At 53.5% G+C, this 27203-nt stretch overlaps 1 long non-coding RNA gene across 1 annotated transcript; it reads left to right on the forward strand.

Moving 5' to 3' along the window:
- The first annotated feature begins 671 nt into the window (after positions 1 to 671).
- LOC113599451 (uncharacterized) lies at positions 672 to 13957 on the forward strand. Its single transcript, XR_003420318.2, has 3 exons — positions 672 to 996; positions 9082 to 9149; positions 9699 to 13957. It is a non-coding gene; the product is annotated as an uncharacterized LOC113599451 (long non-coding RNA).
- The last annotated feature ends 13246 nt before the right edge of the window (positions 13958 to 27203 follow it).

Genomic DNA, 27203 nt, shown 5'->3' on the forward strand with positions numbered 1-27203 from the left:
TTCAGAAAGGAACTGTAAAATAAAAATTCACTGTAACCACAGTCCTGTCCCAAGGTTTCAGATTGTCCAGTATCAGAGACACAGGCGGGCTGTACATCGGGGGCAAGAAGGGCATCTGTAGATGAGGCCAACGTACGGGGTGGAACGCGGGAACTGAGAACCCGAGAAGGCACCCCGCTCCTTCCCTCCCTTCGCTAGGTGTAACTGAGGTGTGTTTTCACAAGCTTCTGCCAACTTCTTTGTCTCGTTGTTTCAAAAACTGTCGCCCATCACACTGCAGGCTCCTTGTGGGGGTTCTGCAGTCGGTGGTAACAGAGAAGCAGAGTGGCGGGTCTCCCTTCCCCATCACTCCCACCCGCTCCTGACTACAGCAGGGCCCCGGCCTTCGCCGTCACCCTGGGAGACCAGAGACCCCCTTGGCATCCGGGCTCCTGGCTGGATCTGCGGACGTGCAGAGGGTCTGGCTGGGCGCCCCCCGTGACTGCTTCTGAGCAGGTCCTTCCGAGCCTCTGTGAGCCCCCCCTCCCCCCCCCCCCCCCCCCCCCCCCCCAGCGCCGGGTTCCTCTGGAGCACAGCGCGTCCCCTTCCTTCGCCCGCGGTGCCGGGCACGGTGCTGGGCCCGCAGCGGCAGGCTGGGGACACGTGGGGGAAGCCGGATGGAACTTGAAAAAGAAAACTGACCACGAGTTTCAGGGCTGCCTGAGACCTTGAAGGCGAAGTGTTTACAAATCAAAATCCTTCTCCGTAGGCCCCTGGAGAGCAGGGCATTTAAAAGGAGCCTTCCTCAAATCCTTTTGCACACTGCGGAATCCCTTTCGCCGGGGAGTGGCCCTCGCGCCCCAGCTGGGACACGCACGAGCACCCACGTGGGCACGCCTTCGTACGTCCGCACGCACACGCACGCACGTGTACGTAGTACGCACACAGACACCGCCAAGGTAATATAAGCTCGCTGGGAAAATAAAAACCACTCGAACAGCGCAGCAATGTAAAATGGTCAGATTTCCCCCGGTTCCTCTCCACTTCCTCTCATCTAAGATACTCACTGTTAACATTTGGGGCGGGGAGGGGTGGGGGGAGGGGGATGTTACAATCCGCTTAGACTAGGGATGTCTTCCGGCTCAGCCTCAGAGAGGACTTGGATTGATTTCTAAAAATCACAACGAGTGGGGGGCGCCTGGGTGGCTCAGTCGGTTGGGCGTCCGACTTCAGCCCAGGTCACGATCTCGCAGTTGACGAGTTCCAGCCCGGCGTCGGGCTCTGTGCCGACAGCTCGGAGCCTGGAGCCTGCTTCGGATTCTGTGTCTCCCTCTCTGTCTGCCCCTCCCCTCCTCATGCTCTGTCTCTCTCTGTCTCAAAAATAAATAAAGCCATTTACAAAATAAATAAATAAAAACCACACGAGTGGGAAATTTCAGGACGCGCAGAGACGGGATCCTCCGTCCCCATTCCGTGGGAAGGACGGGGCCATGCTGGTCCCGTCCTCCTCCCGGAAGGCAGGGAGGCCAGCTTTCTGACTGGCCCTGAACCCCACATTGACTCAGGCCACAGAGCTCGTGCTTGCGGGGGGCTGGCTTTCCCTTCAGCAGAACCTCTGTCTGCAGGGTGGTGGCCTTTCTGTGCGGCTGGGTTCTGATTCTTCTCCTGACGTCTTCAGGCCAGAACTTGTGGCCGTTGGTGACATCCAGTCACGGCAGCTTTCTTACCTCACTTAAGACACCATTCGAAGCTTTCCATTTTTTTGGCGAAAACATTAAGAAGAGACAAACATAGTTTCTAAGAGGGAGTAAATTCTAGCAAGGAACTTGCCGCCCTCTGTCTTCTCTTCGCTCTGGGCAGCAGGGACGATGACTTTTTTTTTTCTGGGGAGGGCTCTCAAGAGGGTGCGGAACTTTATACAAGAGCCATAGGTGGTGTCCATGGCTGGGTCATCCCAGACTGAGGAGTGAGCTGGGAGGGTGTCTGGGGAGGAGGACCCCGGGCAGAGAACCAGCAAGTGCAAGGGGCCTGGGGCAGGAGAAGGCTTGGCAAGTTCAAGGGAAAACAAGCAGGCCAGTGTGGCCGGAGTGGAGGGAGCAGAGAGGACAAGAGCAGGAGTGAGGCCAGTGAGGAGGCTGGGGTCAGGGGTTCCGTAGATGTAGGGCCAGGCTGTTCATCGTAAGGACTCCATGTTTTTCTTTAAAGAGGGCGTTTGAAAGCTTCTGGGCAGAGGAGAGACAAACCTGACCGGATGACATGTGATCTCTGTGCTGTTCTTGGAGGTACAGACTCTTGGAGAAAACGGGAGGAAGTGGGGAGAGCAGCCAAGGGGCTACTGAGATAATCCAGGATATGACGGGGATGGGGGCCCGGGGTGGGGGAGGGGGGACATGGAGGTAATGAGAAGTGGTCATGTTCCAGATTTCTTTCAAAGGAGAGCCACCAGGGCTGCCGACAGATGTGACACAGGGTGGGAGCGGACGAGGGGGGTCCAGCCTGACCCTGGGTTTCTGGCCCCAGCACTGGGAGGATGGCATTGCCCACACTGAAATGAGGGAAAGACAGGGCTGGGGAACGGGCTGTCATTTGGGACCTGTGAGTTGTGATATCCTGTTGGACGCCCACGGGAGGTGCTGAATGGCGGTGCACGTTCAGGGACAGGCTGGGCTCGGGCATGAATCTGGGGACCATCGGTGTACAGACAGCATGTAGAGGTAGATGAGTCTGATGAGGTTCCCAAACGAGGGAGAGGGAATTAGGAGAAGAGAACAAAGGACGGAGTCCAAGGACAGCACCGGGTCTATGGGTCAAGGGGCCAAGAAGGAACCAGCAAAGAAGACTGGATAGGAACAGCCAGGGAGGGAGGAGGAAAGTCAGGACAGGGTTCCAGAGAGAAGTGAGTGACTGTGTCAAACGCTCATAGGTCAGGTGTCTTTGGGAGCGGACCCTTAGCCCAATACGCAGGTCCCTGGTGACCTGGACAGGGGCAGCTATAGTGGATGTGGGGGAGGCAAGTCTGGGTTCAGAGAGAGACATTACAGATGGCAGGTACGCTGACTCTTTTGAGGTGCTTGACCGTAAAAGCGAGCAAAAGTAGCAGGAGAGGGTTAGTTTTGTTTTGGAGTTGTTGTTTGGCGATTGGAGAAATAGCCCCGTGTTGTACGCTGATGGGAACGCTCCCTTAGAGAAAATTCAGGCTTCAGGGGCAAGGAAGGGATACTGGGGGGGGGGGCACCCTTGAGCAGCTGAGAGGGAAAGTACTTTTGTGCCCAATGGCCTCAGAGAGTTCCCGTTGTCACAGGGTCTCAGATCCGGGAAGGATTTCCCCCTGGGCCCCCCTGGAAGAATGCTCCTCCCTCAAGATGGCTATCTGTGCGCATACAATTTTTATGCAAAGTAGCAGCCTGCTATTCATATTTTTCATCAAATTGGTTTTTTTTAATTCAAAAATATATGAGGGCTAGCCTCCTGAGCCAGTGCCCCCCTGGGACCACACTCATTTCGCATTGATTAATCAATGCACAGATTGATTGACTATTATATCATCTCAAATTGTTGTTATTAGATTTTTACAAATGATGTGGACGTCCTTGCAGACATAAACACACACTCCTGGGTATTTCAAAATGATCGACTCCTGGGAGTTAAGTGGCTGGGACAAAGGGTACGTGCGTTCTGAATTCTGATAGACGCCTGCTCAAACGTCATCCACGAAGGTTACCCCTGGGAGCGTCCCACCGGCAGGACGTGAGAGAGGGGGTGTCACACGGGCCGGGGAGGTGGTTCGGGTGTGGACTTTCCATGGCAGTGGTTCAGCCTGAACGTGGTGCCGGAACCGTAAGGGGTGAACCACCCCAGCTCGGGTCACCTTCGGGCTGCGGGGACGCACCCACCAGGCTGCTCCGGGGCTGGAGGGACAGAGAACTGGACGGAGGGGAGAGAGCGGGGGAGCAGGGGCAGCAGCACAGAGCTGGGGAGCGGTGGGTGCCCTGGGGCAGGGAGTCAGGGCTCTGGCTGGCCCTGCGAACCTCTCCTGCGGGCCCCCCTGGCAAGGCGTTGGCCTCCCCCTGCGCAATCACAACAACCGAGCCCTGCAGGTGCAAGGAAAAGGAGGTAAGGGACGGGAAGATGAGGCCGTCGGTGCTGGGGCAGCGACAGCGGGCTGCCCGCTGACAGTCACCTCCCTCCTCTTCCCTACTGACAAATCCCCCTCTTGTTCGTGGACAGCAATTTCCCAGCTTAAAAACCTTACACTCCCCCCGCCCCCGCCCCCCCACCCCACCAACCAGTCAGTCCTGTGACACAGCTCAGGGCCACCAGACAGGGCAGAGGTTGTCACATGGCATCAGCTGGGCTCCCTGTGGCCCCCCCACTGACCGTCCTGAAAGGGACCCCTCGGCCCAGGTGGAGCGGCTGTGCTACGACCTCAGGGGCCATCCGCACACGCCGAGGACTCTGAGGGGAAACCGAGGAGGAGGCCGGGCCCCGGGGCATCTTGGAGCTGCTGGGCCTTCCCCGGGGCCCCCGCCTCCTCAGGAAGAAAACCTGATTTGCTTACTCCCGTCGCTCAGGCCCCTCTTACTCTGCGGATTGCCATCCTAACTGTGCCAGTGGCCGTGTGCGGTGACAGGACACCAGACTGGCCTCCAGGAGAGCCGACCCCCCTCCTCTCCACCGCCCGCCAGCTGTGAGGGGCCCAGGGACCCAGCCTTCCCCCGTCATTTCCCAGGGCAGCGCTCCCAGGACGCCAGCTGGGCGGGAACAAGGGAGGCCAACGTCCCAGAAACTCTTCAAAGGCTTCGGTCCTGGAAGGAGGAGGCGGGGCTGGTCCCAGCTCGGACTGGTCAGCAGCTGACCTTGGACGACCCGCAGCTGCCCTCTGGCCCCCCACCGTCTCCTGTTACAGTAGAGAGTGGATGGATATGCCTTGCGAAAGGGCACGCTGTTCAGGGGAGAGGGGCTGTCAGTGCGGAAGTATGACTTCAGGATGGCTGACGATCCCCCCCCTGGGGCCATGAAGACCATGGCTCGGGGCTGGTGCAGGCAGCAGGCAGGGGTGTGGTGGGAGAGCACTACCCTGGGAGCCGGGAGCCCTTCTGCTGCATCGCTCTGCCTGCCTTGGAATGCTCCTCCTCTCCTGGGCCTCGGTTTCCTCCCCCATCACATGCAGGGTTTGGGCTGGATGACCACGACCGGCCTCGTCATCTCTCGTACTCTGGGAGTTAACTTCGGTGCTTGCACAGACCAGTAGGGAGGCAGGGCCCAGGCGACAGAGGTTGGGGTCGGCTCTGTAGTCATGAGTGTGAAGTGTGGAGAACCCCAGGAACCTCAGAGAGAGGTCTCCACAGGGCCCAGGTGGACGCACCTACTGAGATGTCATCTGGACGATGACTGCATGAATTCTGGACCATGCAGGCTGGTCTTGCTGGGTTGAGTGAGTGAGGCTCATCTTGCGAAGAGTTCTCTGTGATTTAGAAGTGGCTCTGAGTAGGTGGATGCCTGCTGGGACAAGTTCTGTCTAGGATGACCTGGGTCTCCCACTAATGCGCTGTGTGATCTTGATTTAAAGTCTATTTCGATTTCAAGTCTGGCATTATAGCCACCCCTGTAGTCTTTGGACTTACTGTTGGCATGGAATATCTTTTTCCATCTTTTCACTCCCGATCGATTTGTGTCTTTGGATCAAAAGTGAGTCTCTTAAGGACTACATAGAGTTGCATCATGTGTCCATATTGCCCATCTCTGTCTTTTGAGTGGAGAATTTAATCCACTTACATGTAATTAGTGGTAAGAAGGGACTTTCATTCGTCATTTTGTTATTTATATTTTACATGCCTAGAAGCCTCATTGCTCCTCAGCTCCTGAGTTGCTGTATTCTGTTTTGTTGATAATTGTTACAGTGAAACATTTTGATTCTTCTCATTTCCTTTTTTGTGCATGTTGTAGCTGTTTTGTTTGCGGTTGCCATGGGGACTGCAGCCAGCATCCTAAAGCTGTAACACTCTCATTGGAATGTATGCCAGCTTAGCTTCAATAACATGCAAAAACCCTGCACCTTGCAGCTCTGTGCCCACCCCCGTTCACTTACTGATGTCACAAAAGCACATCTTTATTTACCGTGTGTCCAAACACACAGCCTAATAATTTTTGAATGCATGAGGCTCTTAAATTGCATGGAAAACAAAAGGTGGGGTTATAAACTGAAGTTACAGTGCTCCCATAGTACGTGTGTTGCTTCCCTTGATGGTGTCCCTTGGGTCCGCTGGGCCGTGTTCACCTGTTTAAAACTCTTTTTTTTCCTTCTGTTGTTTACCGCCATTAATTCCCAAGGTCCTATCTTCAAACTCACTGACTCTTCTACTTGCCCAAGTTCGCTTCAGAATCCCTCCAGTGATGTTTCCATTTCATGGAGGGATTTTTATGTTTTCTAATTCTTTATTGATATTTCCATCTCATTCATGCATCACTGTCTTGAGTTTGTTGACACCTGATTTTAGGGCTTTGCCCAACTTTGAGATAGTTGTTTCAAGGTCACTTTCTGGTAAATCTGCCATCTGGTCTTTCTCGAGAACAGCTTTTGTTTATTTCTTTTTTCCTATGAATGGGCCATACTTCTGTGTTTCTGTTATTGTTGTTGTTGAAAATTAGACATTTGAATCTTATAGCATGGTAACTCTAGAAAATAGATTCTTCCCCCTTTCGCCAGGGTTCACTGGGGTTTTTCTTTTGTTTGTTGGATTTTTGTAGACTGTCTCTGTACCAGGGATCAGCCTGAAGTATAAACTTACGGTCTTCTCAGGCTTGCCAGAACCTGTGCCCTCCCATGGGCGTGTACCATAACTTTCTGAATTCCTCTGTATATTCGTTGCTTCAGAATGTCTTCAGACTTTTTTTTTTAATGTTTATTTATTTTTGAGAGAGAGAGAGAGAGAGAAACAGAGCACAAGTGGGGGAGAGGCAGAGAGAGAGAAAGACACAGATTCCTAAGCAAGCTCCAGGCTCCGAGCTGTCAGCACAGAGCCCGATGCGGGGCTCGAACCCACAAACCGTGAGATCATGACCTGAGCCGAAGTCGAACGCTTAACCAACTGAGCCACCCAGGCACCCCCAGGATATCCTCATTGTTAAATGTCTAGTTCCAGAAAGAGGAAAAAGAGAAAAACTAAGGGGGAAAAATGCCCCAGCCCTGTAAGTCCCCTGAGTTGCTTCAACATGAAGAGGGGAGTCTGGCCACACTCGTGGGGGGAGTCCCAACAGTGGCCACTCACCTCTGTGTCTGTACCCCCACAGCCACAAGCACATATCAGCCACCAGGGCATAGATCCAGATATTTGGAGGCCGGTCCTGTTTCCACCCTGGCTCCTGCAAGCTGTGTGCAAGCTGCCCCAGGGGCCAGGGACTGGGGAGTGGGTAGCCAAGCGCTGAAGTGAAGTGAAATTAACTCCACTTTAGCGGCCCAGGCACGTTCTAGGGGAAGTTGGGAGCCTTCTAGAGGACAGCAGCCTTCCGGAACCGTTACATCAGACAGATTCTGCCAGCACGGTTTTTGCCCAGGTGGAGAGAGGGATTCCTGGGGCTTCCTACTGCATCATCTTCTCCTGGGCTGTGTGACCTTGAAACAGTCACTCAAGCCCTCTGGGTCTTGCCTGTGAAGGTTAAGGGGGTTGGACCAAGGATTGCGAAGATCCTTTTGACTCTAGAAGTCTGGGATTCTCTACCTCGGGCAACCAGTACTATTGGGGAAATGAGATGCGATTAGCCATAACGGGTAACTATTTGCATTTCCCCCCTTTATGTGGTTTCTGTTAATACCCTTTCTTTGATTTCCCTCCACCTTTAACTTATTAGGGGGCACCTCTCGGCTTTTGTGGCCTCATTCCCGTTCATTCTCCTGCTCACAAAGCCGGACCCTCCCCACTCTCAGCCCCAGGCTTGTGGGGAGGGATTGACCTCACTCTTGGGATGGACCCAGATCAGCCTAAGCCAGTCAACGCAATCCAAACCTCCGTGCAATCTGATGGTGCAGGGGCGGAGGCTGCAGTCTCTTAGTTCAATGGCCCAGGACTTTGGGTCAACCTGAAGAGAGATAATTTTTCTCCTCTTTACTGGACTCCAGTCTGGAAGGAAGACATCTGGTCACCAGGACAGGGGTCTGCGAGTGGTCTTGCCTGGGAGAGAGGTGCTAAATGATATGAAGAAAGAAACAGGTCCTGGTAGAATCACTTGAGCACCTGAATCAAACTCCTTCTGTGCCTGAGCTTTCCTGTTCGTAGAACCCAGTAAGTCCCTTCCGGGCTCCAGCCAGGTTGCACTGAAGGTCCCGTCACAGGAAATGCAAGAGCCTGATGGCTGCCTTCTGTCCAGCACCCAAGTCTCCAAGCTGAGGCCAGCACAAAACTTTTGCTGCCTCAGCTTCTCCCCACCCCCGGGGGTGTGAGTTAAATTCCTCTCCTGCTGCCCCTTTTTCTCCATTTTCTCGCCTCCCACGGAGGCAGCTGCAGAAACCACCCCGTAATGGCATCTCCAAGGGCGAGGGCACATTATCCCCAGACTCTAATGAACCGAGCAGCCCCGTCACGGCCAGGCCGGCCTCACGCAGTGACCGCGAGGGCTGCCGCGTCAGCACCGGGGGTTCCTGGCACGGACTCACCTTCCTCCGCCTTCCTCCGGCAGAGGCGGGTTTGAGCGGAGAGGCCGCGGGTCAGATTTAAAGCTGGGGGTGGGGGTGGGGGGGAGAGGGCAGCCACACGGAGCCCCGGAGAGCCAAGGCTCAATCTGGCGGCCGTCTCAGAAACGACCTTGCTCTGCAGATGTGCAGGCTAAGCCCAGAGAGGCCGAGTGACTTCCCCCGGTTTACACAGGGGTCTGGAGACTGAGTTGGGTCCAGAACCCAGACAGCCCCTTTCCGAGTCCAGTTCTCCCTCTACCCCGCCAACGTGACCCCCAGGATGAGACCTGTCGCCTCCCGGGGGCCCCCAGGACTGTCTCCTTCCCTTCGGGATTCCCGGGCGCCAACGGTGAACCCTCGCTGTGTCCCTGAGTCTGCGTTACACTGGGCACCCCTGGTGACGCGCCAGATTTTCTCCGGTCTCCCGTCCGCAGGTCCCGCAGCCGCAGACGCAGGGTGGAAACGGACGGTCGCCGCCACCGATTCCCGCGCCTGAGCTGAGGTCTGAGCCCGGGCCCTGCTCCTTGGCCCAGACCTTGTGGGTGCCCTTCTTTGCCCTGAGTCAGGATCTCCCCCCTCCCGGCCCCCACGGCGGGACATCCCTGCTCTGTCCTGATGCCGGAAGGCCCAGACGACCCTTCTGGCCTCCGGCACCTGCCCCCAGTCTCTCTAAATGCCGAGTCTTGTCTCCCAGCCCCTGTGGCTGGGCCTTTCCCCCGACCCTGAGGGAGAGCCTCGTCCAGATCCTGCGGCTACGTGCCCAGTGCCCCCTCCGTGTGCACCCATACTCCTGCGGCCAGGTGGTGCCCAGAGCCTCCTCTGATAGTGGGCGATGGGGCCGTGAGGGCTGGAAGCCAGGCCCCCACATCACCCCCCACCCAGCTCAGCGCCTCATCTGTGCCCCCCACCCAAGTCACCGGCCACTTCCTTCCCTGAGCACCTACTGTGCGCCAGCCCCGTTGGCAGCTTCCCCTCCCCTGCCAGCCAGGGTGGGTGCCCTCACCTCTCAGGGAAGTCCCCTTTCCTGTTTCCTGTCCTCCCCTGCCTGCAGGAAGGGGGTGGATGGAAGGAATCGAAGGGCTCCAAAGAAAAACCCCCGGAGCCATCAGTGTGGAAGGACGGCAGAGTTTAGAGTCCAGCAGGGCAAGATGTGAACCCGGATTTTGTGACCCAGCAGCTCTGCAACCGTGGGCAAGTTGCTTTGCTTCTTGGGGCATTAGTTCCCTCGGGTTTGGAAAACAAGGACCGTGATTCATGTGTGCTTAGAAATGTGAATTACATTTCCTGCCCATCTCTCCTTGGTCAGCCTTTCCCCACCCCCTGCCCCTCCAAGACCCCTATGGCTAATTAATGGGATTGGAGTGGACACCTCGTCCAGGCTGGGCAAATCTGATTCCCTCCCTGAGAATTTCAGTTTAGGATGAGGACACAAAGTCAATCAGCTGTAAATCCATCCCGTCAGATCGGGCCGCCCCGGGAGAGGCTGTGTTGGTGCTACATGTAATGGTGGGTCACAAGTGAGCAGAGAAGCCAGTTAGCAGAGAGAAGAAGGAAAGTGACCAAAGGAATACTGACCCTCCTTATCCTCAGCCTTTCTACTGGAGCTTCTCGCGTGGATGTGGTCAACAGTTACGATTCTGTTTGATTGCCCGCGGCAGAAAACTCAGTCCAAACTACGGGAAGCAAAAAAAGAATTCCCTGCTCGTAGGAAAACTTTCGGGGTTCAGATCGGTTTCAACCACAACTTAAGGGGCCCCCAATAATGTCACCCTGGCCTGGTTTTTCTCCGTTTCTCTCCGGCTTGAGCTACACATGACACGTTGGCAACAGCTCTGGGCTACAAACATCCAGTTTCAAGTTCATGGGCAAAGGATTGCGAGAGTTCTTTCTCGGAAGCTTCAGTGAAGGTCTCATGGCATCTCAGTGGCTCTTGGTTGGGTCCCATCCCTGTGCCAGTCACTGGGGCCAGAGGAATGTGCCATACGGATTGCTCTGAGCATAGGTCACGGGGCCTATCTCTGAGCTGAAATAGGCCGGTTGAGGACATACGTGTGCGACAAAGAAGGTGCTCGATGCTGATTTCCCTTCCTCCTGTCCGTAAGCTGGTAGACTTTTCAAACAGTTCACTTAGGCTGAGATCTCACATCTTCCTGCCAAGCCGCCCTGCAGCCTGCCCTTTGGAGACCTGCAGGCCGGTCTCCTCGCTGCCTTTTGCACACTTGCACATGACAGACCCTGGTCTGGAACACCCTTCCTGCTCCATTTTCTTCCCCAAGCCTGAAATCAAGGGTGGACTCAGGGTTCACCTCTTCCCTGACAACTTCCCAGGTCCTTCTGGCAAATACGTATGGGAGGGACTCATACTTACGTTACAGAAAGATTTTATAGAAAACACTTTGCCTGAAATCCTGGTAACCAGGAGGCGGTGGCTGTCAATGGGCTTAAGGCTGGTACCCAGAGGTAAGAGGATGGCAGGAACAGGGGACATGGTGGCACATGGGCAAGGTGGCCCTTGCCTGGAGCTTCCAGATCCAACCTGGGTCTTGTCCCCTTGGATGGCCCGTCTCCAGCCCCTCTGCCTCGATCAAGCTGTTGGTGTCTCCAGCGTTCGGGCCTCAGTTTCCTCCTGGGCTACACCGGGGAACAATCAGTCCTCCAGGCCAAGCACCGTTGCCCTACTCTGGATCTCTGGATCTCTGGATAGAATTGTCCCCTGGCCCTGGCTTTGGGACCCCACCCCAGAAGCCAGCCCCAGCACCGAGCCCAGCCTGGGCTGTCCCAACCCACCCTTGGGGAAGAGATCAGGAAACAGGGACAGGGAGGACCTTATTTCACCTAAACGCTCTTGTGAGAGCAGCACTGGGTGGGCAGTGGGGGTCACGGCTGCTTGTGTCACAGCATCAGGTGTGCAAACCCGGGACAGGACACTTTACTCTGCATCTCACTCTGTACTTCCTAGATGAGAGGCTCAAATCAATTCACCCAACCTCTCCGAATCCTAGTTCCTTTACCTACAAGCAATAAATCTTTACTTCCCTTGGCACTCAGTTGTCCCCTCCATAAACCGGAAAACTTATTTATATGTTCATTTGCTTCTGAGCTCGGCAAGAGCAGGGACCGTGTCGCTCCGGTGCTCAGCTCGTAGTTAGACCTCAATACACGTTCGTGAAATAAATGCATGGGCACACTGTCGCTGTCAGCCTCCGCCTCCTGGGTCAGAGCTGCACCTGCATGAGACCCCAGGGCAGGTGCACCAAGTTCCAGAAGGCCTGGAGTCCCAGTCTGCCCTGTCGGTCCCTCCACCCCGTGGTCATTCTGCGGCCCCCTCGCCAGCCTTGTCCTCTGAAAACCCGCAGAGTCGCACCTACTTTCCCCGAAGTGAGATTGAGTTTAGGTGAGATCGTGGATCCAGTCTTCAGTGGGGCTCTGTCTTCTCCCTCTGGTCCAGGCTCAGGCCTCTGTGCCAACTCTTCCCGGGGCAGGAGACCTTTGAACATCTCCTGTGCTGCCAGTGGCTGGTTCTGGAAGTTACTGTTCAGCCCACGGTCTGTGGAGAGCCCCGGGGCCCCGGTCACTGGTTAAAGCCATCCGAACCCATTTCCCACTATACAACCTGTGGTTCAGTCTGGCACAGCCGCCTTTCCAGAACCCCTGCCTGCTCCCCCAGAGCCCCTGTCTGCCTGTCTCTGGCCATCCATCCCTTCCCTGGGGGAAAGTCTCCCCTCCTGTTGTGCCCAGTGTCTCCGGAGCTCATTCCCCAGCTTGGAGGGGCCCATGAAAGAAGAGGCAGAGGTAGGTTGGGGCAGGAAGGTTGAAGGAAGAGTGGGAGCGCTCCCCGTTTCTCCAAAGCTAAGCTGTCACCCCCGGAGAGGGCAGAATGACTCAGACACCGTCTTTCCCTATGGGGCAGAGCTGGGGTGGTGACAGAAGTAGGAACATGCTGGGGAGAAAATGACCCCAGAGGCGGTGAGTTCCTCAGCACCCAGGTCCCTCTCCTGCCCTCCTGGTCTCGAGACACAACAGATCTTTATTTCCCTGTAGTTCACACTTCAAGTGGGTTGTTATCTTCTCTTACTAAAAGTGTAATTCGTTTGGGGCGCCTGGATGGCTTAGCTGGTTAAGCGTCCAGCTCTTGATTTTGGCTCGGTTTGTGATCCTAGGGTCATGGGAATGAGCCCCAAGTCGGGCTCTGGGCTGACAGCAGGGACCCTGCTTGGGATTCTGTCTGTCTCTCTCTCTCTGTCCCTCCCCTGCTCCCTCACTTGTGCTCTCTCTCTGTCTCTCAAAATAAAGAAACTTAAAAATAAGAGTGTAATTCATTTAAGGTTCTTTGATGATTATTTTATTTCTCCCAAGTATATTCCAGTTGAGAAGATCAATGCCAGAAAATTAGATCCATTAACAAGTACTAAGCAGCCAGTCTTGAGAGGAGGGCATTTAGAGCAAGAGAAACAGAAGAAGCAAACTCAGACCTGTGCAGGGAGCCCTGGCACAGAGATCACACCCATGCATTAAGAGCCTTCGGTACTGAAATTCAAGTTCCTTTTGGAGTCCAGAGTTGACGACTGAGCTTATCAGCCAATAATGAGCCCCTTGTGGCAGACAGAGGGGACTCTGATCTCACCCCTGAAGGCGTATCTTCTCCCAAGGCCATGAACCTGTTGATGGACAGCCTCCTTGTTCCCCAGCCCCCTTCGAGGAGCACATCAGCCTTTGCCCACATGCCCGGGCAGTCGGAGGGAAAAAAACAAAATGCCACTCCACCGTGGACCAGGAGGCAGGCCAGGAGATTCATCTGTTAGAGACCTTGCTGGGTGCAGACAGGGGCCCTGGGAGGGAGGATAGAGACGGAGGGAGGAGAGAGAGATTTCCTGCGTCCCCACCACCATCAGAGGCTATGAGAAGGCAATGAATTTCCAGTGAATTTCCAAAGGGTGAGCGGTGGCCTCCATGAGGACTGAAAGGTTAACCTTTCCCGAAGCTCAAATAAAGTCCCCAGGACTCCCCGCCCCCCCACCCACCCACCCTGTGATTAATTCAGCCTGGTAAAGTGGTATTTGCACTGGAAATTTAATCATCATTTCTGATGATAATGAAATTGAGAAATAAATGGAAAGTGTCAAGAACGGTGTTAGGCGGGAGGCGGGGGATGACCAAGTGAGGTGGGGGCCAGCCGCCTGGCTCCACGGTGAGTGGTTTTAGAGGCCTAAGAAACTAGGAGACTTCCCGGTTCATTATTGCAGATCAAGAACCAGGGATGGTTGGGGTGCGGGTAGGGGTGTTGGGGGACAGGACAGAGGGCGTGGGCAGGGTGCCGGAGCAGCTCAGACCAGCTCACAGGGAATGGGTGGTTAAATTTTGGGAGGCTTTGTCAGCCAGATGTTCCACACAGCCACAATTAAAAATTAAATGATATAATCTTATAATTACATAAATCACATTAACAACAAAGGCAATCAACATTCAAGCTCATCAAATTCTAATTACTTGACCATATTTTACTATTATGTATGTGTTTGAGATTATTTACTCATATGGTATCTGAACGGTGGAAATACTCCATAACACCGTGCGTCTGTGTGTCTTCCAAATTTTGCACTTGACGCCGTGGCATTGGTAGTTTGGAAATGACTGTGGGGGGAGCATTCGCTCCACCGAGATTGGTAAGGAGCACAAATTGGGATCGACCCAGAAAGCAGAAATCACGAAAGTAATTTGAAAAGGGAAAATTTAATATAAAGAATTATTAGCTAGTAAAAGGTGACTACAAAAGGAATAAAATGGAATGTTAAAGAATACAGGAATATAAAAAGTGGGGAGTCGCTTCTGCTGGCTCTAGGGCCAAGGAATAGTGCTCGATGAGCAAGGCAAGAGGGCCACTCCGTTCAAGGCCAAGATTGACGTTGGCCTTGATGTTGGCCAAGACTGACTGCGGCCCAAGGAAACAGCCCACAGTCAAGGGGCCAAGGCCAGTAGATAGGAAGCTACCCTGGGTGATAATGTAGCTCTTGGGAAAGCGAGAGTCAGTGGCTGTTTTTATGCCACCGGCAGTCATGCCATAGGAGCAAGAGGAAAAGAAAACCAGAACCTGGAAGGGAAATCCCATCTTTTTTTTTGTAATTGGAGTAAAATACCCATATCATAAATTTTACTATCTTCACCGTTTTTAAGTGTATGGTGCTGTGCTACTAAATACAGTCTTTTAATTTTTTTATAACATTTATTTATTTTTGAGAGAGACAGAATGCGAGTGGGTTAGGGGTAGAGAGAGAGGGAGACACAGAATCCGGAGCAGGCTCCAGGCTCCGATCTGTCAGCCCAGAGCCCGACAAGGGGCTCGGACTCACGAGCCGTGAGATCATGACCTGAGCCGAAGTCGGACGCTCAACCGACTGAGCCACCCAGGCACCCCAGCATTCAGTTTTCTTTAAATGTTTTGTAGATTCACCAGTAAAGCCATCAGTACCTGGACACTTCTTTTTTGCGGGGGAGACATTTTGTTACATTTGAGTATCCTTATTAGTTATAGATCTACTCAGATTTTCTGTTTCTTCATGACTGAGTCTTGGTAGGTTTTGTGTTTCCAGGAATCTGTTCACTTCATCTGGGTTATCCAATTTATTGGCATATAATTGTTCATAGTATTCTCTTATAATCTTTTTTTTTAAATTTCTGTAGCATTGGTAGTAATGTCACCACTCCATTTTTTTTTTTTTATTTTAGTAATTTGAGCCTTATCTCTTTTTTCTTAGTCCATCTCGCTAAAGGTTTGTCAATCTTGTCACTCTTTTCAAAGAACCAACTCTGGCTTTCGTTGATGTTCCCTATTATTTTCTTTATTCTCTAATTCATTGGTTTCTGGTCTAATTTTTATTCGTTCCTTTCTCCTGTTAGCTTTGGGTTTAGTTTGTTCTTAATTTTCTAGTTCCTTAAGTGGTAAAGTTTGGCTTTCGATCAGAGATCTTGTTTTCTTTAATGCATTTATAGCTACAAATTTTCCCCTTAGCACTGTGTTTTGCTGTGTTCTATAAGTTTTGGTGTGTTGTGTTTTTGTTTTCCTTCATCTCTAAGTATTCTCTAATTTCCTTTGTGACTTCTTTGATCCATCGGTTGTTTGATAATGTAGTGTTTACTTTCCCCGAATGTGCGAATTACCCAGTTTTACTTTTATTATTGATTTCTAACTTCACCCAGTTGTGGTCAGAGAAAATACTTTATATATATATATATCTCTTTAAGTCTACTGAAACTTCATTTGTGGCCTAACATATGGTCTGTCCTGGAAAACGTCCCACATACGCTGCTGCCGTTGGGAAACGTGGGCTGCTTATGTCTAAGGACCCTAATTTGTGTCAAGTTCTCTAATTTCTTACTCATCTTCTGTCTTGTCATTGCATCCATCATAGTCTCCAACTATAATTGTAGAATTCTTTCTTCCTTCAACCCCACCGGGTTTTGCTACATATATTTTAATGGTCTGTCATTAGATGCATCAATGTTTATCATTGTACCTTCATGCTACATTGAACCTTTTATTAATAGATAACGTCCTTCTTTGTCTCTTGTAACCTTTTTTGATTGAAAGCCCATTGTGTCTAAGTATGGCTACCCCTGCTCTCTTTTGGTTATTATTTGTACAGAATATTCTTTCCACCTTTCACTTTTCAATCCATCTTCTTTTGTAGCCTGGCAGTGTCTCCCCAGCGCCCCATACTGACGAGGACTAACACTGCTCCATCTCGCTCCAGAGACATGTTTACAGGGTCAGACTTCAGGGGTACAATGCAGGGCAGACAAGAGTGAAATTTGAGCTAAGGGGCCATAAATTGATAATAAGCACAGCCTCCTAATTTTCAGAGCATTAACAGAGAGGTCTTTTCTAAAGATGCTGAGTTCTAGAAGTAGGCAAAGTTCCAAGGCCTCATCTGATGCCAGAATCCACTTAATAAAAATAAAATATTGATGGTGAAAACACCATCAGCTCCCAGGCAGGCATTATGTGTAGTGTCTTACATATACGATTTCATTTAATCTGCATGATGATGCAGGGGGGTAGATGGCATTATTTCCCCTATCTTACAAATGAAGGGAAACTGTGGGTGTGAGAAGTGAAGTCACTTATCCTTAAAAGACACAACAGCTATGCCCCATAAGGATGGGGAGCTTTGGGGCGCCTGGGTGGCTCCGTTGGTTAAATGTCCGACTTCGGCTGAGGTCATGATCTCACAGTTCATGGGTTCGAGCCCCGCATCGGGCTCTGTGCTGACAGCTCAGAGCCTGAAACCCGCTTCAGATTCTGTGTCTCCCTCTCCCTCTTTGCCCACCCTCCACTCGTGCTCTGTCTTTGTCTCTCTCTCTCTCTCTCAAAAATAAATAAATATTACAAAAATTAAAAAAAAAAAGTATGGGAAGCGTATTAGCTCTCAAGGTGGCCCATACCGTCTCTGGACACTTTGTTGAAAATCTCTTCCTTCAACCCACATGGAGGGCATGAACTCCCTCTTCCACGTGGCAGCCCTTCTTGTACGTGAGGAGATGTCTCTCATCCATATAGGGCTTTTCCTTCTGCACCTTCAACAGCCCCCCTCCTTCAGCACTCTGCCCCCTGCTCTCCTGACCAAGCTCAGGTTCCCACTCTCCTTCTTCGGCTGTCATGCAGGTGGAAGCAGCTCTCCAGCGATGGGTTTCCCAGAGCAGGGCCCGCCTGCCTGCCTTTGCCACCTTTGCCCGTTACAAAGATCTAGCAAAGCAAGTCAGATCGTCTCTCCGAGCCTTGGTTTTCCTCTTCTATAATTCTAGGGCAAAAATCTATGTCCAACTGGGTTTCTGCGGAAGCTCCATAACATAACACTTGAGAAAGTGCCTAGCGCGGTGTTTGACACAAGGAAGATGGACGGAAACTAGATCTGGTCCACTGAGACATGGGGAGAATCTGGGGCTGATTCCTGGTCCTGCCGTGGGACTAGCACGGCGTCTAGGGTCCAGAGCAGACACTACTGGGAAACTGCAATCCAGGTTTCCTGACACCTAAACCTGACCTGTCCATCTTAGAGGCAAAAGCCAGCTTCTCTCCTCTTGGAACCAACAGCGATTTACATCCACGTGGCCACACATGAGGGTGGCCGCGTGCCTTTTCTCGAGCATCAAAGATGCCAGAATTAATCAGGTGCAACATTGACAGGGAGAGCCATGGTGCCCAGAACGGCCCCTTTCCCTCTGCTTCTTTTTCCGCTTCTCTCTCCCTCTCTCTTTGATGATTCCACACGCTACGATAATTGAGCACATTTGCAGAGAGATCCTAATGGCCAGCGGGGCCCCTCTGAGGACTATTGTGCGTTCCCTGTAATGACATTCATTAGTCTGGCTGACATCAATACTGTTCTCAGGTTAATATGTTTAATTTAATGAGGCATTATTTTCAGTTAGAAAACTCCTGAAGAAGCATGTTTTCTCCTGATGAGTTCAGCTGATGAGTAGATTAATGCTGGCCTTGAAATAGTTGATTAAGAAAACGAATCTAACCAACTTCTTCATCAGATACAGGGCTTAAATTAAGTTGTGCGAAGATGCCTGTTTCTTAGGGGAAGAAACAGGCAAAAGTCCTCACTTGGCTCGGCGATTTGCCCTTCATCTGCTCCTTTGTTCCCCGCTGACTCTTGATCTCAGCTCAGGACATGATCTCACAGTTTGTGAGATCGAGCCCCGAGTCGGGCTCTGGGCTGAAAGCGTGGAGCCTGCTTGGGAGTATCTCCCTCCCTCTCTCTCTGCCCCTCCCCTGCTCTCTCTCTCTCTCTGTCTCTCTGTCTCTCTGGAAATAAATAAATAAACATTAAAAAAAGAAAAGAAAGGAAAGGAAAGGAAAGGGCCAAGGGACAGCGTGTGACGAGGGGAGAGAACAAGTGTCCCCAACAGACATGAAAAGACATTCATCATCTGTCATCATCAGGGAAATGCAAATCAAAACTACAATGAGAGGCCACCTCACACGTGTCAGAATGGCTGAAATCAACAACACAAGAAACCAACAGGTGTTGGCGAGGATGTGGAGAAAGGGGGACCTTGCACTGTTGGTGGGAATACAAACCGGGTGCAGCCGACGTGGAGAACCTGATGGAGGTTTCTCAAAAGTTAAAAAATGGAATTATCCTACGATCCAGCGGTCACTCTACTGGGTATTTACCCCCCAAATTACAAAACGCTAGTTCAGAGGGATGCACGCCCGTGTTCCCTGCAGCATAAGCGGCCCAAGGGCCCCTCGATAGCTCGACGGATAAAGACAACTAGTATGTGTATAGAATGGAATATCACCCAGCCATAAAAATGAATGAAATCTCGCCATTTGCAACGACGCGGATGGAGCTGGATAGTAACACGCTGAGCGAAATAAGTCAGAGGAAGGCGAATACCATGTGATTTCACTCCTAGGTAGAATTTAAGAAACCAAACAAACCGGCCAAGGGACCAAAAGAGAACTATAGAGAACAAACCGATGTCACCAGCGAGGAGGCGGGGGGTGAGGATTAAAGAAAAACGTCCCCCGCTGAGCAGCCTGAGATCCCAGAAGGCGAAAGAGAAGTCCTCGTGTGGTGGCGGAGTCACAGAGGGACGTCCCCACGGCCGGGAGCCCCGCTGGCCTGCCTGCATCCGCTAGCCGCGGTCCGGGGTTGGATGATACAGGGCCAGTGTCCCGCACTACCTCCTGCAGACGTCACACTGTCCCGCCAGCCTCACTCAGCCTTCACCAACTTCATGATGGGTCCAGCTCAACTCTTCCTACCTGCGGTCTGGCCGCTTCTACCCCAGGTGACAGAGTGCGTCCCTCCCACCACTGTTCTCCCCGCGGGTGCCTGTCTCTGCACAGATTTGGGGCCAGTTGTTTGCTCCTTGACCAGCTCTTTGATGGGTTTGAAACAAAGGTCACGGGGCTCCTGGGTGGCTCGGTCAGTTAAGCATCTGACGCTGGCTCAGGGCGTGAGCTCACGGTTCGTGGGTTCGAGTCCCGCATCGGGCTCTGTGCTGATGGCTCAGAGCCTGGAGCCTGCTTCCGATTCTGTGTCTCCCTTTCTCTCTTCCCCTCCCCTGTTCTCACTCTGTCTCTCTCTTGCAAAAATAAATAGAGATTTAAAAAATTAAGAAAAAAGGAAAAACAGGCACGTATTGGAAGTTAGTCTGGCTCTTCTGCATTTTAAGGGCGTGCACGTGTCTTTCGGGTTGAGAAAATGTGTAACTTCAAACGCAGGGCCTCGGTTTTCCAACATTTACAGCCAGTGGTTACAGAGTCCCACCTCTGAGCCATTGGGATTCCTGTGAGAGCCACCGGCGTTCCCAGGCTTCTTCCTCAGCAGGGTGCCCATGGATGGGACCCACCACAGGAGGCCTGGATTCACGTCCCAACTCACCAAGTGACCTTGGACAACTCCCTGCCTACCCTCGGCCCTCGCTTTCTTCTGTTTATAAATAAATAAGTAAGTAAATAGTTTCCAGAACCTCTTTCAGCAGATCATTCCTCTCTGTTAGAGCTGAAGCATGCCCTCACCTGCCTGGGGATAAACACGCAGTGCATTCAAAGTGCTCTGCAGAGGTCCCGCCGTGTGTAGGGCCCTGTGCCTGGTCCTGGGGATGTGTGCGACCCTACTGACCCCACTGAGTGATGCCGCAGCCCCACGGGGAAGGAAACCAGGTGAAGTAATGACCCCAACACGGGGGCAAAAGGCCCGGGCCAGGTCAGCACAGGGCACCGCAAGACCCAGGACTGTGTCCGTGCTGGGTGTTCAGGAGGAATCCCCAGGAGCGCACAGGGCGCACCTCCCCCGTGGCTTCCAAACCTCCATGACTCACCACCGCCAAGGTCTTGGGCAGGTCGTTCCCTCCCAGGCCTGCCGCCTGGTCTGTAAAACCCAGGACTCAGCTCAAACGCCACCTCCTCCAAGAGGCTCTCCTGGATCCCAACCCAAAGCAGCCACACAGCCCCGTTTTATTTCCTCCATAGCACCCATCACGATCAGAGATCATATCACGTTGTTTAACTGCTCACTTGGTTCCTGTCTGAATGCCTTTGATCCCCTGCGTGCAAAATGTGAATCTTTCTTCATTCGGACACTAAGGGCTTCCGTCTTCATCGGTGTTCTAGGAGCCTGATACTTTGCAGTGGACAAAAAGACCCAAATCACTACCCACATAGAGTCCGCATTCTATGCAGTGGCCGTCAGACCATGCTAAGTGATCAGGAAAGAAATTAGGCAGGAGGAGGGGTGAGGGGTGGGCCCAGGGAGTCAGGGTGCAGGTTTATGTGGTTGGTCAGGAGGGCCTCACCTGGAAGGACTCACTGAGCACAGAGCAGGAGGATGGAAGGACGAGGGGGTGCGTGTCCCTGGGGAGCAAATCCCTGGCCACGGGGGCCAAGGGCTCAGAGGCGGGAGATGAGGTCAGCAAGGAGGACCGTGTGGCTGGGACGGGGTTGGGGAGAGGCCAGGGGCCTGTGAGGGACTCTGGCTCTACCCTGAGGAAGATGGGAGCCATGGGGGGGTTGTGAGCAGAAAAGAGAAGCAGACACACTGGCATTTTTAAAGGCTCTGTCCTGCTGCTCGGTGGAGAAGACATCACCGGGGACAAGAGTGGAACTGGGGAGGCAGATGGGCCAAATAATCTTGGCTATGGGTGATGGCGGATGGAATCGGGTAAGAGTATGAGGTTTAGAGACGATGGATGTAGAAACACTAACACGGCACCAGGCACGCCGTTATGAGGCTCTGCAGGGAGAAGGTCTCACGCGCTGGAGAAAGACAAGGGGGCAGGATTATATAAGTGCTAAACCGCTAGCATTTCACATGTGCGACGCAAACCCAAATCACACGCATTCAGACACTTTTTAAGGGGAAGGTAACCTTTAGAAACGATTTTCTTTTTCTCGGTTAAAAAAAAAAATACCGACCTAAAAAGGCTGGGAGGCAAAATATGTGTGCGGTAGCTTGAATTTTCCCCAATCAAACCCTTTCTTCCTGTAATATATTCGTCTGATGGGTCTTTTAACTAGATGTGGTGCTCTGTTCACACAGGGGACAGGTCACGTGTTTTCTTTTGGCGTGAAACTGACAGCCGCTTTAGGTTTTTAAAAATGTGCCTTTTAACCAGCAGAGGTAATGCTAAGAAGAAAACAAACAAACAAAAAGGCAGCCCCCAAGGCAAATTAGCTTCCAGCTGCGGAGAGCCAGGTTTCCAGCCTGTTCGCTTTTGATCTTGGTGAGAGTTAACCTGCCAGGGCTTGTAGGAGACCCCTGGGGAGGGGGTGGGGGGGAAGGGCAGAGGGGGTGAAGCAGGGGCGCGGGGCTGAGGCCCCTGGGCGGGGCGCAGGGCTCTGCCACAACCTAGACCTAGAGCCCACCAGCATGCTGCCCCGTGCCTCCGTTTCCCCAACTGATCTCGTCCTTCTCTAAAGTCCCTTCCCCGTTGAAAATTTCAAATAGTCGCCACTGAAGGGCAATCAATGACCGGGCAGTGGAGGGAAGTGGAATCCTGGGGAGTTTGGGACTCTTCAAGGAGCAGGAGAGGGAAATGCCAGCCTGTCTCCTACAGTGGCCATGGCAGTGGCTACCTCCACTGTCGCTGAAAGGCCAGTGTGTGAGAGACACTGTCACGTGCTTGGGGGCACTTGGTGGTCCCCACGGGCCTGGGAGGTGGATCTCGTCACGGGCAACCCCGAACTCGGGAGCCTGAGACTCGGAGGCCACCCGCCAAGGCGGGACGGTGGGTGCGCTGCCCAGCTGGCGAGAGGGCAACGCGCGAGCCGATGCCCCGTAAAACTGCCCCCCAAGGTGAGGCATGTGTAACATTCAGTCCTGACTGCCTGAGAGCAAAGCGGGGAGAAACCAACGGTCGGCCGGCTGATAAAGACCGCAGTCAGGCAGGACCTGGAATTCTACTGTATTTGTAACGGTCTTCATGATTGACAAAAACCCCACACTCTTCGTAACCATCAGACCTCCAGGAAGCTACAGACTCGGTGTCCTGGAGCCCTAAGGCCACCTTCACCTCCACGGGATAGAAAACCCCGTACCATCGGTCCCTTCTCGCCACCGCGGTGCGCCTCTTCCTGCCCCTGTGTCTGTCCCCTGTCAGAAACACCTTTTGGCTCCGTAAAATGTCTCGAGAATTCTCTCTTCACCCGTGCACTGGAGGATCTCCCACCCTGATGGTACATTCTCCAGGTTCTGAAGCCCTGAGGCAGAAAAGGCCCCTGCAGGTGGTCGCAGGTCCACGCCCCTGCACCAAACGCTGAGGGTGAGCGTCTGTGGTGGGGGCTTGCGGGGCGGGCATCTGTCTCCCGGGGGCCCATCGCAGAGGCCCCGCCCCCCTGCCCCAGGGAGGACCAAATGGCAGAGGGGCCTTGTCCCAGGGGGCCACCCTCTGGACCCTGTACCTGCTGGAACTTGGCTGGAGAAAGCTGACGGGGGCAGCGAGGCTTCTCACTCTCCCCTGTAGGTCCTGACAGGGCCCCCCCGGGGGAAACAGGGTTTCAGAGCTGACACCCGGGCCACCCACAGCCCTCCAGCCACCCTGAGAGAGGGGCCGTACCCTCTCGGAGAAGGGGGACCCCGGTCCACAAGCCGGGGAGGAACCGGGCACAGGCACCATGGCGGGGTCAACTTTTACGTCTGTCTTTTACAGACCTCCCCGCGATGACCCATTTCAGCCCGATCCCATCGTCCCAGACTCTGTCATCCACACGGCAGGTGCTCAGCGGCATCTGAAGCAGCTCGGCGAGGCAGTGAAGTTCACCCTGACCGTGGCAGTGAAGTTCACCCTGACCGTTTGAGGAGCCCAAAACCAATTTCGAAATCGAACACATCACTGACAGCTGCTTCCTACCTCACCGTGCCTCGCTTATGCCCCGTGCAGCGGGAGGCGGAAAGGGCAGGAGAGGTAAATCCCGCTGACTGCAGCCCGGGAGAGGGCCACAGAGGTGAGACTCACCCGGCTTTCCCTCTCCAATCCCAGGGTCCTTTCAATCTGTTCTCTGAATTTCTATCAGAGAACAAACTATCTATCCCAAACTGCTGGCACGTCAGACTCAATGTGTCCCCAATTCAACATGTCCAAAACCGAACTCGTCATCGTTCGGTCCCAGACCGGCCCTCCCACGTGTCCCCAGTTGCCAAGATCTATGCTACGACCGTTTCAGCCACCCAGGCTTAGACGAGTCCGCTTCTGGACCTGTGCCCCACAAGGATGCACTCAGATGGTCACCAGTGGAATGTCGGCAAAGCACTCTCCATAACAGCTCAACGCTGGAAAGTACCCGAATCCCATCTAGAGTTGACAGAGGATAAATGGTCACACATTCGTACAAAGGAACACTAGCCCTGGGGAAGAGCAAACGCTGCACGACTTAGTAACATTGTGGCGCACAGAGGAAGCCACACAGGTGGGGGCACAGACGGTGTGAGTCCATTTGCCTGACACCTAGAATAGCACAGATCATCCTAGAGGTCAGGATGGGGGTTGGGGGGACTTCCGGGCTGTTGGTATGCTGCTGTGCAAAACTTCTTCAGCTCTACAGCTGTGATTTGTGTGCTTTCCTTGGCATCTACTATGTTATACTCTAATGAAAGTTTCCTTGAAAGGCCCCAGGGACTTCACTGGACGGATGGATGTGGGACCACCTTGAGCCAAACCCACGAATACACATTGTTGACCAACAAATGGAAGGGGCTCCTGAGTGGCTCAGTCGGTTGCGTGGCCAACTTCGGCTCAGGCCATGATCTCACGGTTCGTGCGTTCGAGACCCGCGTCGGGCTCTGGGCTGACAGCTCGGAGCCTGGACCCTGCTTCGGATTCTGTGTCTCCTTCTGTCTGTCCCTCCCCCGCTTGCCCTCTGTCTCACAAATAAATAAACATTTAAAAAAAAATTTTTTTTTTTAAACAAATGGTGCCTGAGTGTTGGGTGAATGCACGATCAACTTAACAAGTTCACGAGCTCCTACATGGACAAAGGAGCCAGGAGATCATGGACAGGCAGGTGTCTGTTACACGTGTTACATCCACGGTCCCGGGCCAGGGCGGGGGAGGGGTGAGGGGTGGGGGGAAGGACACATCCAAGGGCAGCAAACCCCAAAGTCCAAGAACAGCATGTCCACCCAGATGCGAGGCCAAGGCCTGGGCAGAGGGGCTGAGGGGGCTCCTACACTGTCCTCACAATGAGGTCACAGACAAGTACCTATTATGTAGCAACCCCCCAGCATGACTTTAATAATCGCTGCTTAAATAACATTTTCACTGTCTCCTTACAAATTAACCTCCGGGAGGTGTCATTAATGTCAGCGTGGGAGACTTTGCTGAGTGGCCCGGGGATGAGGAGAGGCAGTGCCATGATGGTCCCGAGACCCCCCTGGCCGGGTGATGCTGTGGACTCAGGTTACGGGGACCTGGGTCCAGGACGGCAGGCAAGTCACACCCCCACCTGGGCCTCGCTCACCTGTCCCATGAGGTGGAGAAAGTTCTCCAAATCCCCACCCTCCTGGGGGCCCGGGCGCTCTCACCGGACACCCGGGTCAGGGTCAGAGTTGGTCACCCCTCCCCACCCCCCGGCGGGGGGTCGTCCTCAGCAGGGAAACGGGGGGTCCTCCTGACCTGTGCTTCTCCCCCACCAGACAGAGGGCGGGACCCGTCTGCACACAGCAGGTGCTCAGCACACAGCAGGTGCTCAGCAAACACCGGGGGGAGGGCCGGCCGGATCCCACCGCGCAGCTGCTTTTACGAGCAGCCTGGAGTCCCTTTCAGGACAAGGAGGTTTGATAAGCAGACGGCCCCTCCCCGCGGTCCTCAGGGAGCCTGTCACTGTCGCCCGCTGGTCTCTGAGGCTCCTACAGGTGTCACTGGTTCCCTTTACTCCTCTGCAGTCTCCTGTCTGGGTCCCTCTGCCACCTCCTTGCCCCGTGCGCCCCCTCTAACATCTGGGGCCTGAGACGGAGGGGCCTCGCTGGCTGACTGTGTGACGCGAGCACCAGGGCTCTGACCAGGGGCCCCGAGGAAGAGCGCCCGAGGCAGCATCTCGTCTCCTGTCTCCACTGCCCCGACCTGCCAGTGACCGAGGTCGGCTTGTGGGTCCGGAGGAGCTGGACGGGGACGCCAGAGCCCCTCTTATATTTGCTACACGCAAATCGTCCCTCCTGATCACAAACTGCCCTTAAAGACAGAGGAAGAAGTTATAAAAGTTAAGAAGGAGGCAGCAGCGACTCCTATGAAATGAGTTTCCCTCGGCACAGTTAAACGTGAGCGTTCGAATGTCACTGTCACGGGACGCACGGACTCCTGCAGGGTAGGTACTGATGACGACACAACTGAGGGGTCCTGGCTGGCTTAGCTCACGCTTCCATAATAAAACACGACAGACTGGGTGGCTTTAAACAACAGAGATGTATTTCCCACAGTTCTGGAGGCTGAAGTCCAGGATCAAGGTGTTGCCCTGGTAGGTTTCTGGTAAGAGCCCCCTCCCCGGCTTGCAGACCACCACCTTCCCACCGTGTCCTCACGTGGCCTTTCCTCTGTATTAACCTCGTGGAGAGGGAGCGATCTGATGTCCCTTCGCACGAGGACACTACCCCCGCCACATCAGAGCTCCGTTCCGAAGACTTCGTTTCACCTTGACTACATCCTTAGAGGCTCTGTCTCCCAAGACAGCCACACTGGGGCTGAGGGATTCAACACGAGAATGCCGGGGAAGAGGACACAATCGTGGAGTCTACAGCGCTGGCCGTTTAAGGAGCCGAAGAACCGGGGACTTCGGAGGCAGAGTCAGATCTGAGTCTCGGGCCCAGCCGCGTCTTTGTGTGGGTTTCACTGCCTTTTCCACAGCCCCGCCTCCCCGTTTCTAAAGCGGGAGCTCACGCCTCTCTCACAAGGTTGCTGGGGGGGTTTCCGTTGGGTGTCTTAGCCTCGGCACTTTTGACTTTGGGCCAGACCCTTGCCCTTCTGGCAGCCTGGCCTGTGCACTGTGGGATGTTTAGCCGCGCTGGTTGCTTCCTGCTAGATGTCAAGGGTACGCCTTTCCCCTTGCCCCCACTAGGTCGCTGCATCCAGAATGTCTCCAGACATTGCCAAACGTCCCCGGAGGGGCACAGACCAACCCTGGTTGAGAGCCACTGCTTTCATGGAAAACAGGCGTCTGGTTTCTGGGATATTGCAAGCATCAAACAATGGTAGTAGTTGTCATTGACTCGGTAAAGGATGAAGCAGAGGGTGTCTTGGGAGAGACGCGTCTTGCCTCTTTGTCCCTATGGGGATTTCCTTGATGGACTGCTTGAGCCGGTTTGATAATCTCTTACTCTTCTGATAAAATTAAGCTTGACTGCAGAAAGCTTTATCATCAAGGGAAAAAAAGCAAAAAAAAAAAAAAAAGATGTTTACAACGTGATGTCCAAAAGCACCATTTCTTCCAGAAGCCTGGAGCAAGGAGGTGAAGGGTGGCCGCTCGCCCCCGGCCGTGTCAGTCTTCTCTGAGGATGGGACCAGCAGAGCGTCACCGCATCCCCACAATGACGGCCAGGAGACGGCATCCTTC

This window comes from Acinonyx jubatus, chromosome C1 (assembly GCF_027475565.1).
Source record: "Acinonyx jubatus isolate Ajub_Pintada_27869175 chromosome C1, VMU_Ajub_asm_v1.0, whole genome shotgun sequence".
NCBI classification, from domain to species: domain Eukaryota; kingdom Metazoa; phylum Chordata; class Mammalia; order Carnivora; family Felidae; genus Acinonyx; species Acinonyx jubatus.